The following is a 13,767-nucleotide window of genomic DNA, read 5'->3' as shown; positions in this document are numbered from 1 at the left end:
ATAGACCAACTCTCACCTGAAAAATCTAAAGGGCAAGAAACCAGCTAGCTAATGGCTTTGCTAGAAAAGCAAATGAGAGGCAGCTTCTTGGGGCAGCCTACATTCCCGGAGTTTGTGGAACAAAGGTGTGTGAACTACGTCCCGAGGACCAGATGGGGACCAAGCACAAGGGAGCTAGCGTGGGTCTTCTTAAATCTTGTCCAAGAGAGACCCTGGAGGGGCAGAAAGACCTCAGCAGGAAGAAACCAGGATACTGCTGAGTTCATCAAAGATGAGGGAGCTTTCTTCAGCCTCCATTCAGAATAGAAATGCCCATGTCAAGAGAATGATGCCTTTTCCCTTCTGAGGGATCAGAAAAGAAGCCAGCAACATAGGGGAGGAGGAGCAGAAGCCCCAAGTGGACAAAGAACATGCAGCAGCCAATGCTGGAAGATGTTCACACATGGAGTTTTCTTGTGTTGCCACAAGATGACAAACATTCACTGGTGGTTCTCAAACTGAGCAATCCTGAGGACTTCTAAAAATGGAGACACGTAGATCATTTCTTTTTATTTTATTTTATTGAGATAATGGTTTATAACATTGTGCAATTTCAGGTGTACATTATTATTTACCAATTTCTGTGTAGACTGATCAGGCTCACCACCAGTAGTCTAATTTTTATCTGTCACCATATGCATTTGCCCCTTTATCCTTTTTGCCCACTCCCCAGCCCCCTTCCCCTCTGGTAACCACTAATGTATTCTCTTTACCCATGTGTTTATCTTCCACATATGAGCGAAATCATGCATTATTCGCCCTTCTCTGTCTTCTTTCACTTAACACCATACCCTCAAGATCCACCCATATTGTTGCAAATGGGACAATTTTGTCCTTTTTTATGGCAGAGTAGTATTCCATTGTATATATATACCACATCTTCTTTATCCATTCAACCATAGTACGGCCCTTGGGTTGCTTCCACATCTTGGCTATTGTGAATAATGCTGTAATGAATGTAGGGGTGCATAAATCTCTTTTAATTGTTGATTTCAACTTCTTTGGTTAAATACCCAGTAGGGGAATAGCTGGATCATATGGTATTTCTATTTTTAATTTTTTGAGAAATATCCCCACTGTTTTCCACAGTGGCTGCACAAGTTTTCATTCCCACCAGTAGTACAAGTGTTCCCTTTTCCTCACATCCTCTACAACATTTATTTTTTGTCTTGGTAATTATAGCAATTCTGACAGGTGTAAGGTGATATCTCATTGTAGCTTTGATTTGCATTTCCCTAATAATTAACAATGTTGACCATCTTTTCATGTGTCTGTTGGCCATCTGCATATCTTCTTTGGAAAAATGTCTGTTCATATCCTCTGCCCACTTTTTGATTGGGTGTTTTGTTGCTGTTGAGTTGTATGAGTTCTTTATACACTTTGAAAATTAATCCCTTGTTGGATATATGATTTGCAAATATTTTCTCCCAATTAGTGGTTGTCTTTTAATTTTGTTCATGATTTCCTTTGACTTGCAGAAGCTTTTTAGTCTGAAGTAGTCTCATTTGTTAATTTTTTCTTTTGTTTTCCATGCCTGAGTAGACATGGTATTTGAAAAGATGCTGCTGACACTGATGTCAAAGAGTGTACTGTCTATATTTTCGTCTAGGAATTTTATGGACTCAGGTCTTACATTCAAGTGTTTAATCCATTTGGAGTTAATTTTTGTGTTTGGAGAAAGATAATGGTCTACTTTCATTCTTTTACCTGTGGCTAACCAGTTTTCCCAGGACCATTTATTGTAGAGACTTTCCTTTCTCCATTGTATGTTCTTGGCTCCTTTGTCGAAGATTAGCTGTCCGTAGATGTGTGGTTTTATTTCTGGGCTTTCAATTCTGTTCCATCGATCTGTGTGCCTGTTTTTGTGCCAGTGCCATGCTGTTTTGATTACTATAGCTTTGTAGTATATTTTGAAGTCCAGGATTGTGATGCCTCCAGCTTTGTTTTTTTCTCTGGATTGCCTTGGCTATTCAAGGTATTTTGTTGTTCCATATAAACTTTAGGATTCTTTGTTCTATTTCTTTGAAGAGTGTCATTGGGACTCTGATTAGGATGGCATCGAATCTGTAGATTGCTTTAGGTAATATGGACCTTTTAACTATGTTTATTCTTCCAATCCATCAGCATGGAATATCTTTCCATTTCTTTATATCTTCCTCAATTTCTTTCAATAATGTCTTATAGTGTTCCTTGTATAGGTCTTTCACCTCTTTGGTTAAATTTACTCCCAGATATTTTATTCTTTTTGTTGTGACTGTAAATAGGATTGTGTTCTTGACTTCTTTCTGCTAGTTCATTATTAGCATATGGAAATGCAATTGATTTTTGTAAGTTGACTTTGTACCCTGCAACTTTGCTGTAGTTGATTATTTCTAATAGTTTTCTGATAGATTCTTTAGGGTTTTCTACACACAGAATCATGTCACCTGCAAACAGTGAGAGTTTCATTTCTTCCTTTCCATTTGGATTCCTTTTATTTCTTTTTCTTGCTCTGACCAAACCCCCAGTACTGTATTGAATAGCAGTGACAAGAGTGGGCACACTTTTCTTATTCCTGTTCTCAGATGGATGGCTTTCAGTTCTTTCCCATTGAGTATGATATTGGCTGTGGGTTTGTCATATATAGATTTTATTATGTTGAGGTACTTTCCTTCTATACCATTTCATTGAGAGTTCTTATCATAAATGGATGTTGGATCTTGTCAAATGCTTTCTCTGCATCTATTAAGATGATCACGTGATTTTTATTCCTCATTTTGTTAATGTGGTGTATCACATTGATTGATTTGTGGATGTTGAACCATCCCTGCATCCTGGGTATAAATCCCATTTGATCATGGTGTATGATCCTTTTGATGTATTGCTGTATTCAGTTTGCCAATATTTTGTCAAGGATTTTTGCATCTATGTCCATCAGCAATATTGGCCTGTAACCTTCCTTCTTTGATTGTCCTTGTCTGGTTTTGATATCAAGGTGATGTTGGCCTCATAGAATGAATTAGGAAGTGTTCCGTTTGGAATAGTTTGAGAAGGAAGGATAGGTATTCAATCTTCTTTGAATGTTTGGTAGAATTCTCCAGAGAAGCCATCTGGTCCTGAACTTTGTTTTCTGGGAGGTTTTTGATTACTGTTTCAATCTCTTTACTTGTGATTGGTCTACTCAGATTCTCTATTTCTTCTTGATTCAGTTTTGCAAAGTTGTATGAGTCTAAGAATTTATCCATTCCTTCTAGGTTATCTAATTTGTTGGCATATAGTTTTTCAAAGTATTCTTTTATAATCCTTGGTATTTCTGTGGTATCTGTTCTAATTTCTCCTCTTTCATTTCTAATTTTATTTATTTCAACCTTCTCTCTTTTTATCTTAGTGAGCCTGGCTAATGGTTTGTCAATTTTGTTTATCTTCTCGAAGAACCAGCTCTTAGTTTCATTGATCCTTTCTACATTGGGGGTGGGGGGGAGTCTCTATTTCATTTATTTCTGCTCTAATTTTTATTATTTCCCTCCTTCTGCTGACTTTGGGCTTTGTTTATTCTTCTTTTTCTTGTTCTGTTAGGTGTAGTTTAAGATTACTTATTTGAGATTTTTCTTGTTTGTTGAGGTGAGCCTGTATTGCTATAAATTTCCCTCTTAAAATCACTTTTGCTGAATCCCTTAAGAGTTGGTAAGATGTATTTTCATTTTCATTTGTCTCCAGGTATTTTATTTCTCCTTTGATTTCTTCATTGATCCAATGGTTGTTCAGTAGCATGTTGTTTGGTCTCTGCATATTTGTGACTTTCTCAGCATTTTTCTTATAGTTGATTTCTAGTTTTTTAGCATTGTGGTCAGAAAAAATGCTTGATATGATTTCAATCTTCTTAAATTTATTGAGGCTTGCCTTGTTTCCCAACATATGGTCTATCTTTGAGAACGTTCCATGCGCACTTGAGAAGAATGTGTATTCTGCTGGTTTCGGATGGAATGCTCTACATTTATATCTATTAATTTCATCTGATCAAGTGTTTCATTTAAATCGATTATTTCCTTGTTGGCTTTCTGTCTGGATGATCTATACAATGATATAAGTGGGGCGTTGAGGTCCCCTACTATTATTGTTTTGCTGTTAATTTCTCCTTTTAGGTCTGTTAATAGCTGCTTTATATACTTTGGTGCTCCTGTGTTAGGTGCATATATATTCATAAGTGCTATATCCTGTTGGTGGAAAGTCCCTTTAATCATTATATACTGCTCCCCTTTGTCTTTCATTGTCTTTTTTCATCTTGAAGTCTGCTTTGTCTGATGCAAGTATGGGAATACCTGCTTTCTTTTGTTTGCCATTTGCTTGGAGTATCACCTTCCATCCCTTCACTCTGAGCCTATGTTTGTCTTCAGAGCTGAGATGTGTTTCCTGGAGGCAGCATATTGTTGCATCTGGGTTTTTAACCCATCCAGCTACTCTGTGTCTTATGATTGGAGAATTCAATGCATTTACATTTAGAGTGATTATTGACATATTAGAGCTTAATATTGCCATTTTACCTGTTGTTTTCCAGTTATTCTATATTTCCATTTTTTCTCTTTCTTTGTGTTTTTGACTGCCATTTCATTTTGGTGGTTTTCTCAGTTTTCTCTTTTTTTTGAATTGTGACTCTGCTTTGATTTTTTGCTTAGTGATTACCATGAGGTTTGTGTAAATGATCTCATAGATGAAAAAGTCCATTTTCTAATAACCTCTTATCTCCATTAGCCTAAGTAGGTTTCAACCCCTACCTCTTCCCTTTCTGAGTTATTGTTGTCACAAATTATTCTGTTTTGTGTTGTGAGTTTGTAAATAAGTTGAAGTGTTTATAGTTAATTTTGATGCTTTCCTTCCCTTTTTCTTTTAAGTTATAGTTATTTGCTACCTTGTTCTGAAAGAGAGCTGCAGTTTTCTGATTTTTTCTGTCTACTTATCTCCTTGCTCAAAGCTTTATAGACCTTTGCCTTTTTATTTCCACATGAGGGGGCATCCTTGGTCATTTCTTGTAGGGGAGGTCTAGTGCTGATGAACTCCCTCAACTTTTCTTTATCTGGGAAAGTCTTATTTTTCCACCATATCTGAAGGATAGCTTCACTGGATAGAGTATTCTTGGCTGAAAGATTTTGTCTTTCAGTATTTTGCATAAATCATTCCATTCTCTCCTAGCCTGTAAGGTTTCTGCTGAGAAATCTGCTGAAAGCCTGATACAGGTTCCTTTGCAGGTTATTTTCTTCTGCCTTGCTGCCCTTAATAATTTTTCTTTGTCATTGACTTTTCCCAGTTTTACTATTATATGCCCTGTAGAAGGTCTTTTAGCATTGATGTAATTAGGAGTTTTAGTGACTTCATGTATTTGTAAGTCTGGTTTGTTCCCCAGGTTTGAGAAGTTCTCAGCTATTATTTCTTTCAACAAGCTCTCTGCTCCTTTCTCCCTCTCATCTCCCTCTGGAATACCTATAATCCTTATGCTGTTTTTCCTAATTGAGTCAGATATTTCTCAAAGAATTCCTTCATGTTTTTTAAATCTTAGTTCTCTCTCCTCCTCCACCTGAAGCAATTCTATATTTCTATCCTCTAAATCACTAATTATTTCCTCCATAATGTCAGCTCTATTTTTCAAGGATTCTGGATTATTTTTATCTCATTAATTGTGTTCTTCATATCCAGAATTTCTCCTTGGTTTTTTTTATAGTTTCAATCTCTTTGGTGAACTATTCCTTCTTCTCATTAATTTTATTACTGAGCTCAGTGAACTGTCTTTCTGAGTTTTCTTGGAACCTGTTAAGTTTCTCTATGACAGCTATTTTGAATTCTCTGTCATTTAGATTGTAAATTTCTGTGACTTCAGGGTTGGATTCTGGAGATTTGTCATTTTCCTTCTGCTCTGAATTGTTACTGTAGTTTCTCATGGCGTTTGTGACTCTAATCCTTTTCTGGCACATCTGTGTTAGTATCAGGTCACAGATTCCACCTGCTACCACTGGTGGGAAGCAGGATCTGTGTTTCTGATCCCACCCTGTTTGCTGGAGGTTGTGGGGATACAGTGGGTGGTCACACTTGCCAGGAAAGCACTCGTGGGTGGGCTCAGGGCTGCTGCCGCTGCTTCTTACAGTCTCACCAAGTTGTGTTCCCACTTGCAGGGCAGCAGCAGCACTATGGGCACTCCCAGCCAGGAAAGCATTTGAGCGTGCACACAGAGCTGCCATGCAAGGGTCATGGAGTGCTCACCTATCTCCACTACTTCCCAGAGGCCCAGTCCATCCACTTTCATATGTATAGCTGCATGGGTCTCTCATCCTGTTGTGCTGTGTGGGTATCCCCCATTAATCAATGAATGTCCATTTAGTGGTAGTTCAAAGGAGGAGATAGAAAGGGAACAGCTCATTCTGCCATGTTGCTGATGTCACTTCTAGATCATTGCATTTTTAATCATTGCATAAACATGTCTGGGTCTTCATGACTAAAATGTACTTTGAAAATGTTTTTTAATTAAGATAATTATGATATAAAGAGCAAGAATAATTTTGTTGAATTAAACAATTTGATGGAATAATTTCTTTTCCCTAAACATATTCTCTGACGTTACAGTTTTCCATGACAAAGCACATTTTTTTAGGTCTCTGTCTTTCCTCCCATACCCTCCTCACACCTCTCCTCTGAAGCCCACCCCCACTTCAATCTCCTCTCCAAAGAGAAGAAATTCTAATTATAAGTCATATTCCAGGGCACAGATCATACCACATTTGCTAGTGGAGAACCATGCATAACAGGGTCAGCATATGAGTGTGCTCCCTCTCTTCTTTCTCTTGGTTATATGAGGCTGAAGATATCAGCTGACCCACGTCCTGGACTCTTAGGATGATAAAATGATTCTCAAGAAATCTTAAGGGAACAAAAAGAGGTTGTGGAAAATCACTACAGTATCATAATATTTCTTTCTCATGTTCTCTATTCCACCCTTTTTTAAAAAGCATCTTACATACTATTTTATTTGGTACTCAATAACTCTATCGTTCAAATTCCTGAAGTTCCTAGTTCCTTCTGCTACTTGTTGTTTCTGGTGACTCTTACTCAAGGTGGATTGTTTCCATGTGTTTTGTATTTTTAGATTATGAGTTCATGTTTAGTGGAGCCTCTAACTTGAAAGCTAACTGTTTAACAAGGGCATTCCCATCGTTTACTTATTCAACAAACATTGACTTATACGCCACGTGGACGTATGATGGTCTCTACCCATAAGGAACTTTAGAGTTGCTATCTATCTGTACTGGTTGGGGCAAATAGTCAACATCCTAGTCATAATAATAATAGCTAACACTTATTGAGCAATCATTGGGTGCCAAGAATTCAACATGCATCACTTCACTTAATCCTCAACAACCTTTTAAGGGAGGTACTATTATTATCACCATTTTATAGATGAGAAAAGCTGAGGTCTGTAGAGAGGTTAATAACTTTCCCATGGTCACTTTGCTAGTACACTGTAGAACCAGAATTTCAAATCATGTCATCCTGACTCCAGCACCCAAACTCTTACCCACTAGGCTATATTACAGTCACACATAAATTTCAAAGCAATTAGGCTCAAACCAAAGGCAGCAACATCAGGCCAAGAAAGATAGGGACTAGGCTGAGATCCAGAGGTTCCTCACTCATTTGGACATAAAATACAGGCTGAGAGTAAACAACCTGCTGCAGAAACTGACCTCAGGGAAGACACATCCAATGTCTGGTCTGATGCAAGGTTTAATTCTAAGTTTCACAAAGTAGGGAGGCTGGGGCTTCTCCTTCCCATGTCCCCACTGGGACAGGTTCAAGAGCTGGAACAGAACTGGGCTTCCAGGAGTCCAGCTGCAGGGAGGCGAGGGAGAAAATAAATTTGGGGGATCTGGGGAGGGGGAAAATGTGAAAGCACAGTCTTGGTTACTCCAAAGTTTACTGACATGCTGAAGCCCACCATCTAGTACATGCTGCTCATCAGGATGAAGAAATCAGGATTTTCACAATGTGCTGTGGCATTTGAAAATGTCACTACATTTGTCTGGAGGACACAGCTCTGTAAAACTTATATTTTATGGATTTCAAGCAGAAGACAAGTTCAAAAGAAGACCTGTTGAGTCGAAAGCGTGAGAAGCTCAGGGTAAAGTGGTTGGGAATGAGATCCTGAATGGTACTCTTAGTCGTTAAGTAGGTAGACAATCAGCGCCAACAAACATCAAGGATGCTTGTGCCCACTTCCTAGCAGATGCAACTTCTTCTAAAGAAAAGGTATTTTCAAAAACTCTGACTAAATGGGATTCAATAAAATTCTTACGTCTCAATAGATTATGTCGCACAGCCTTGAAAATCTCATTTTAACTGTTTATACCACTGTTTGCCATCTATAAAAGTTCTACCTAGAACAATTAGGAAAAAAACTGCATACATTCTTTAATAATAACCCATGCACTTAAGTATTATGGAAATATGCATTATGTAATTATTCAACTATCAGATTCTTGCCTGAGGCCGATTAATCTCAGGAGAACACCAGACAAGGTGTTCATGAAGCCGTGGCCAGGGGTCAGTTCTCATGAATGCTATTCTGGGTCACTGTGTTTCATGACTTCCATCTGACTCCTCACCCTAGTTGGTGGCAAAGGGGACAAAGCAAGACAGAGGCAGGAAATATCCCTACTGACAGCAGAGGAGTGGCACTGCCTTCATATATGAAAGAAAACGTATTATTAGATCGTGGTTGACATTTAATAGGTAATTCACTCAAATGACTTTTCATTTTCATATCCTCTAATTTGGTGTGATTCTCCTTTTAATAGCACTCTGAACTGATGCACGTTTGCATTTACATTCAAAAATCACAGCAAATTCTCTCTAGCAAGTATGGCTCTTCTGAAGGTTGAGGACTGAAAAGGTGAGTGTCTAGCAAACCACACAGACCTCTGCCTTTAGCAGCCTGTCCTGTCACCACTCTGCCTGCATCTGCCCTGTTCGCCTCTATGAGCCCATTTCACCCCCACGTTGGGCTTTGCCTGCTTTCCTTTCCATTTTAGAGCTACCATCAACTGGACTGGTCCTCAGGGAACCTCTCCCTTTGTGCTGCGGTAGAGGACTCAGTTTCCCTGGCTTTGCTGTTCCCTTGTGTGTGACCTCCCAAAGTGAGAAAAAGGAGCATTCATGAGGGTGTTGCTGTTTATCACTGGGGAAACAAACAGGAGTTAGTCAGCCACAGTAACAAATAAATGTAAGTTACAAGCTGATAAGTCCCCTGAGGGCCCCTACTAATTGTCCTCTGGGCGGCACAATTCTGGGGATACAGAAGACTCAACATATGCTTCCAGAAAGAAGAAACGCACTACCACTTGGTAGCTTATGGTATATTTTTACAATGTAAGACCCAAACTGCCTTAAAAAAAAGAAGAGGTGAAGGCGTGGGGAGGGGACTGATTGTATATTTACATGAAATTGTCTCCAAGACATATTAAGTGAAAGCTGAGTGTAGAACTGATACATTTTGTATAAAAAAGGGATAAATATGTAGTTAAATGTATTTACTTTTAAATGACTAAAATACTGCTATAATGCCACACTAGAAACAGATGACACAGATTGCCTCTGTGGAAGGGAACTGGGTGGCTGGGGGCACACTTGGCAAGAAGATTTCTCTCTATAGTCCCTTTTATGTCTCTTGAAGTTCCACTCTTTCCTTTTTTTCTTTTTTTTACAAGTGAATATACTCACCACTCAGATATAGATACATGATAGAAAGCCAGATTTTAATGTTAAGAATCTGAAGACGTCACCCACTTCTCTGCTGTGGAAAAGATGACCCTTCTCCCCTTCTCTCACTGTCACCTCTGTCTTCACCCATCCATCCATTAAAGGATTGCTCTCAAGTTTAAATGCATTTTTGAAGTATAAGAAAAATGCAGTAGACTCTAAATGACTAGCTCTCTTCTCTTCCCCATTCCTTTCCCCTACCCTACCCCCAATTTACACAGAACCTTCCTCTTCCTAAAAATGAATTTTGAGTAAGGCTCTGGAGGCATAATTAATACCCTGTCAATTGTTAAATTGAGCTTTAAAACATTTTTAAAAGACTTTGCAGAAACATACTTTCTAGTCCCACGGCTTTTCAACTTTCTATTGGTACCACCAGCAATACTTAGCCACCTAAAGTTGACATTTTCTCTGAGGATTAAGTTGAAGGCTTTGCAAGTCTTCTTTCAGAGGATAAAAGACAACAGTCTCCTGCACATAATGTCCCCCTTCCATTAAGCATTTTTCAAAAGAAAATAAACATCCTCAAGTTTAGTAACAACAATTTGATTCCAAGAAAAATAAATTGGTTCTCAAATTCTATTGCAGCTTTGAAAATATGCTCCCTGGGCTGGGCCGGTGGCACAGCGATTAAGTGCGCAAGTTCCGCTTCGGTGGCCCAGGGTTCGCCAGTTCGGATCCCTGATGCGGACAAGGCACCGCTCATCAAGCCATGCTGTGGCAGGCGTCCCACATATAAACTAGAGGAAGATGGGCATGGATGCTAGCTCAGGGCCAGTCTGTCTCAGCAAAAAGAGGAGGATTGGCAGCAGATGTTAGCTAAGGGCTAATCTTCCTAAAAAACAAAGAAAAGAAAAGAAAAGATGCTTCCTGAGTAACCAAAAAGAGATCTGCATTGTTAGTCTAACAGGAAAAAAATTAGAACTCAGCTATGCCATATAAAATGTAGCAAGAACCAGTGTCTTCCATTTCAGCAGAGCTAGAATTGAAAAAAAGAATAGTAGGCCAAATAAAGGTAGCACGTTAAAATATTTGTCAATTGTGTGGTATTACTGTTGACAACAATTTGCTCCCTATCCTGCAAGAGAATTACACATCTTCATTGTTTGCCATGATTCCTGCAGGCTGAGCACATCTCCCTGCCCTTTTTCAAACCTGGCCATGGACTTGATTGGCCAACAAATGTGAGCAGAAATGACAGTGTGCTCCCCCCAAGTAGGAGCTTATTTAAGATGCCTGCTCTTGCTTTTTAATCTCTGCCTGAAGAACAGCATATCCTAGGTGGGATGCGCCATCAGCCTGGATTCCAAGATGAAGACTCACAGAAAAGAGCCATATGAAACAGAGCCCCGCCCACAGCTGCAGCTGCAGGCAACCTGCAGCAATAGGGGACAGCTCCAGCCCAACCACAGAGGATGTGCAATGAGGTGACGAAATAAGTCTTTGTTATTATTTGCCACTGAGATTTGGGGATCACTCTTTATCACAGATTGGATGATTAATGCAACAGACAAATCACGATGCATTCATCTCAAGAATGGGAAACTAGGTTTCTGTGTTCTAGGAAAAAGGGAAAAGAAATTAACGTTTATAGAACATATGCTCTAGGCCAACTACTGTTCTAGTTTTCATGAAATTGTCCACCAACTTGATATCTGAAATAACCTCCGGAGTCTCATCTAGAAAGAGAGAAGCTAAGGTTGTTCTACGACCTCTAAGGAAGTTTCCAGAGTGGGCATTCTATATGAGTTCTTAACTGGAGCCCTTCATAAAAATAAGATTCACGCCCTAACCTGCAGTCACCACATTTTTAAGGAAGTGGATATCTGGCCTGGGTTAATCTCTATGGTTTTTTCATAATATGACTGACATTTTAAACACACCAAGAATTGTTAGTATCATTTTCAGAGAAGACTGTCCTCCAGGTCACTGTTTGAAACTTTCTATTTCAGAGAATAAACTCATTTTTATTTCCTATTTTCACCCGGTAAATATTACATAACTACAAAAAATCTTGGAATTCTTTTAGAATTTAGCTGCTTCTTACATTGCCATGAATTTCATTAAGACACCCATAAATGTAATGATATTAATGAGAATCTGACTAATAATTTCTCTTTTCCAAAAGTTTATGTGATAACAGAGATATCGTGAAAAGACTTCAAGTCAGCAGAGTCTAATATTATTAAAGATCAATATCGTTACCGTTAATGACACACAGGCATTGTTCTTGGAAAAGAAGTGCACCTGGAGTTTGACAAATGGATTTGAAATGAAGAAGAGTGGAAATGATCTATCCTGGCTGCAAAACAGCTTTACAAGGCAGGCAAAGTCAACTGTAATATTCAGAAGCAAATTCTCCTATGCCTCTTCTGATCTGAAAGGAAAACATTTGTAAAAAGATATATACATCTTCTGGTGACGTTAACATTTTTAACCATTTTATTCGGTATTTTAACTATACATCTATCGGATAGAACAAGAAATCTATAAATATGCCAATCTTTTTTAGGTCTAGGCAAAAAATAGGAAGATGTTGGACCAGAATTAGAAACGTAGTATTAGAAAAAATAGAGACACCTATTTTTTTTCAAAGTACATCATTAAAGTTCAATGTTATGAATATTCACGTGTCCACTGTTATATCTGTATATGAAATAAAGGCCCAGACTGGAAAATAAAAAAATGTAAGTTTAAATGAGGGGATTATGGGTGATGGTTTGGTTTATATATCTTTTATTATTGTTATAATAATGTTTTTAAACAATAACAAATAAATTGCTGCTACTAGTATCTTATTATATATACTAATTTTAATGTTCTATTTAGATACATTAATTTTAATAAATCTAAGCAATTCACGCTCTTTTCAGGAAACATATACATCACAAGGGAGTAAAAAAGAAAACAAAAACATCCATTATCCTACAAAAATTCTAAATTCCTTGATTCTTTTGTCTCTGCATATTTATATAAATAGAGAAAAAAAATGGAGTTCCACTTCCTGCAATGGATGATGCATAGCTTTAGAATAACCCTCCTATTGAGAACTAAAAGATGGGCACAATGTTTTAAAATACATATGTTTGAAATATACATTGGCCTCAAAGAATTACCAAGGCAGTGACAAATTGTGGGACCAAGATTTAAGAGAGGAGGGGAACCAAGAGAAGTAATTCCAGAATTAAAGGCACATTTCACCTCAAGGCAAATTGCCAATTCTGAAAATGAAAACGACAAATGTGGGCTGACCCCGTGGCTGAGTGGTTAAGTTCGCACGCTCCGCTGCAGCTGCCCAGGATTTCAACGTCGGTTTGAATCCTGGGCACGGACATGACACCACTCATCAAGCCATGCTGAGGCGGCATCCCACACGCCACAGCTAGAAGGACCCACAACTAAGAATATACAACTATGTACCGGGGGGCTTTGGGGAGAAAAAGGAAAAATAAAAAAAAAAAATCTTATAAAAAAAAGAAAACGACAAATGAGAGGTTGAGGCAGTGAGCACAATTTTCTTTATTCTCACAGGACCAGGGGAATAAAAATTCAGTTCAAGGCACCCCAAGGAGGAGGGGCTCTGGTGAACAGCCTGCACTTGCAGTGAGCTCCAAAAGATAGTAGGGTGAACTACGAGCAGCCTAGCCCTCACGAGAACTTAAGCGCAGATTTGAATCTGGTCCCGATTTCTGATGGGAGTAAGTTCATCTGTCCAGATGCGCTGTCTACAAGATCTGAAGGAAATCTTCCCTGGAGGAAGAAAAGATCACTCAGAGCCTCAAATTATCTCTAAAATTTTTCATAAAAAAATACCTGGCACTCAATAAAAACAAAACAAAACCAAACAACAGACAAAAAGAGGAATTATCTGCAAAGCAAGAAAAAAACACAATAGAAACAAACTCACAAGTGGTGCATAGTCAATAGATTATGTTCAATCAATTAAATGAG

The 13,767-nt window shown here is 38.4% G+C and overlaps 1 long non-coding RNA gene across 1 annotated transcript; it reads right to left on the bottom strand.

Annotated features, from left to right (window-relative positions):
• Positions 1–11,927: 11,927 nt before the first annotated feature.
• On the bottom strand, positions 11,928–12,489 carry LOC138920721 (uncharacterized). Its single transcript, XR_011432419.1, has 2 exons — positions 12,447–12,489; positions 11,928–12,193 (listed from the first exon to the last, which is right to left on the bottom strand). It is a non-coding gene; the product is annotated as an uncharacterized lncRNA (long non-coding RNA).
• Between the last annotated feature and the right edge of the window lie 1,278 nt (positions 12,490–13,767).

The sequence above is a fragment of the Equus caballus genome, chromosome 25, assembly GCF_041296265.1.
Source record: "Equus caballus isolate H_3958 breed thoroughbred chromosome 25, TB-T2T, whole genome shotgun sequence".
NCBI classification, from domain to species: domain Eukaryota; kingdom Metazoa; phylum Chordata; class Mammalia; order Perissodactyla; family Equidae; genus Equus; species Equus caballus.
The sequence above is the reverse complement of the archived record's forward strand: the minus strand, read 5'-3'. Positions and strand labels throughout refer to the sequence as shown.